The sequence below is a fragment of the Pyxicephalus adspersus genome, unplaced genomic scaffold (genome assembly GCF_032062135.1).
Source record: "Pyxicephalus adspersus unplaced genomic scaffold, UCB_Pads_2.0 Sca3477, whole genome shotgun sequence".
Taxonomy (NCBI): Eukaryota; Metazoa; Chordata; class Amphibia; order Anura; family Pyxicephalidae; genus Pyxicephalus; species Pyxicephalus adspersus.
Genome location: NW_027320482.1, coordinates 1 through 2918, shown reverse-complemented (window position 1 = coordinate 2918; position 2918 = coordinate 1). Strand labels below are relative to the sequence as shown.

General features: G+C 35.0%; 1 long non-coding RNA gene across 1 annotated transcript; it reads left to right on the top strand.

Moving 5' to 3' along the window:
- Positions 1-1313: 1313 nt before the first annotated feature.
- LOC140321409 (uncharacterized) lies at positions 1314-2918 on the top strand. The gene is made up of 2 exons (XR_011918931.1): positions 1314-1898; positions 2593-2918. It is a non-coding gene; the product is annotated as an uncharacterized lncRNA (long non-coding RNA).

Genomic DNA, 2918 nt, shown 5'->3' with positions numbered 1-2918 from the left:
GATCCAGCAAACCTGGAATGGATCTAGTACAGAATTGAAAACATTTGCTAACAAATAGCTAATGACATTTAGAAAATAATTTCCAGGTTTGCTGGATCACCCAGCTTCACTGATGAAAGTGTATTCTCTCCAGCCTTGGAGAGCTTTAATAAATCAGGGCCATTATGTCAGTCATTGGCTTTCAATATAAATGTAGTAAAGAATTAACTTTAAAGTGATATTTTATTGACTGCCTGGTTTTTTCAATACATCTCTTAGGGGTAATTCTTGGATCAGTACAAACCCAAATCACTTTTTATGTCTCTCTTGTTCAACCTGTTGCATGATGTAACTATATTAATTAAACGTCTAAATCTGGGAAGAACATCTCAAGGTAATGGCTGCTATACAGGTCAGAGAGTTTGAGCACTGTAGCATGATCCATGCATTATAAAGTAAAAACTCATTAAAATAATCCCATGAAGACAGAAATGTGGGATCTAGTGGTACTAAATTTAAGGTGCAGGTTTTGGGCTATCCTGGCTTCACTGCTCAGTAACTGGATACAATAAAGCTAGTAAAGTCTAAAAATCTTTTCTGCATACTTTTATTAGGTCAACAAGCACTAAAGGTATGACAAGACATGTTTGTTTCAGAGCTTGCAGCTCATTTACATCTATTTCAAAAAATTCAGTAATATTTTACCTACCACTGCAATATACAGTCATATGAAGATAAAGTACCCCTCATGGAAACTTGTTTACTTCCTACCAGTAGTTCTTTAGTCAAACTGTGGCTTACACTAAAGATTGATATGCTTGAATAAATCACCAAAAAAACATTGTATTGTAAGATTTTATAGAATGAAGATTTGTCATGTGGAAAAAGTTATATACAAAGTATTTATCACCACATTACTGGATTAGGTCCAGTGATTAGAAAATTCTTCCAGAGTATACTAGTGGTACTGAGATATTGAAGTGCTTATGTTTCCTTTGCTCTTGATGTATATTTGTGTGTGGTGGCATTAGGACAAGACCAAAAAAGCTCACTAAAGCCCTCAGAAAGGTTGTGGAAGTCTTTTAGCCTTGGGAGGAGTTTTCAAAGTCTATCCCTTGAAATTGCAAAGAGAAAGCCTTTGGTGTCCAAAAAGAACTTTAGTTCAAGACTGCGGTTTATCAATAAACATTTTGGCAAAGATCAGGCTTTCTGGAAAAATGTGCAGTGGAATGGCCACAGTAAAATTAAACATGTTTTGGCTAAAACAGAAGAACCCATTTCAGGAAAACCACCTTACACCAACAGTAAAGTATGGTGGTAGGAATGTTAGGGCTTGGACAGCTTGCAGTTATCAAGTCAGCCATGAATTCTGCAGCATATCAAAGTGTTCTGTCTGAATGTTAACTCTGAACCAGAAATAGATCTTTTAACAATATAATCGTGCAAAGAACAATATCCGCTTCTTAGGCCAAGGTTGTGCTTTTTATTTTATTTTTTTTTGACAATACATAATTCCAACTATTTTTTTATAACTACAAATGTAAATTTCCCTTGTTTTTTAAGTGTTTGAAGATCTATTTACATTTACTTGTTTTATGTGAACCTGTGATTAAGGTTTAGTCTTTTTATATTACCAAGGAAAAGCTGTAATAATTCCTAATTGTAAAGTTACATTTTTGGTTAGACAAGTATAGTTACAGTTTTGTTTTTGTTTTTTCAGCCCTGTAGAAAGAGAACTCGAGAAGACAAATTGCTCAAAGATGATGAATATGAAATGCATATCCATTCTGCAGAAAAATCATTAACTTCTGTGCAGGCCTTAATAAAGGAAAGCCCCATTCCAACATGGCTACAGGATAAATTGTGCAACATCCAAACTTTAATAACTGAACTACAACAGAGTTGTCAGCAACCTTAGAGTAAGTATTAAAAAAAAATGTTGAGTGTAGTGGGAGTTGTTCTTACTATCTGAATTGAGGAAATATTGACCCCCTCCTGAAAATGCTAGTAGCCAGGCTAATAAACCAATGCTCTGGTTCAAAGTACTAAGACTTCATGTAGGCAATGGTAGATGTGTTCTGGAGCATTCCATGTGTCCAGCAATCCAGGTCTTTCAGTTATGTATATTAAGAATTATCTCAGTTCTCTAGTTATCCTATGCAACTAAACATACATTCAGTTTGGTGACTTTTAAATTTTAGTCTTGGGCCTCAGTTAAACGAACTCATTTACATTTGATTACCAGACTTATACATTTAAAGTCTTTGGATGCTACCAAAACATATACCATAGCATATAGAACATAGAAAGTGCCATGTGTTCTACAAGAATTGATCTCTTGACTGGGTGTTACAATTCACCATACTTTTGGCCTTGTATTTCAGGGTTGTTTTTAGCTGTATGTATCTTCTTGTGTCTTAGACATGCAGTGAGGTAAAAATCCCCTCCCATCGGGTCATATGCATGGATTACACACAGCTATGTGGCCATATTTATAATGCTGCAAATATGGCATTCCCTGATAGAGAATGCCATATTTATAATGCTGCAAATATGGCATTCCCTGATAGAGAATGTGTTACACACGTTTATTTTACTTGTTTATTTTTGCAGGTTCTAATACAAAGAGATTGAACCAATGTAATATTTTGGTGTCATCAAGACCATAAAAAACTGCTAATCCCAAAGGAAAGGACTGTATGGGGAGAGGGTATGGATTGTTTGTGAAGACTGAAGGAAATGCAGACATGGGAAGTGTTTTGTTACAGTGCCAATTTGCTGCCATCACACGGGAAAACAAATTCTTTTGACATGCAGTCAACTTGCTTTTATTGTCATGTTTTTCATCCTGCCTGTAATGGTATTCAGTAACAATATAGGTGAACATTTCACATCAGCTCAGAAATAAAGTACAAGCAACTACTTTAAAAAAAAAAAAA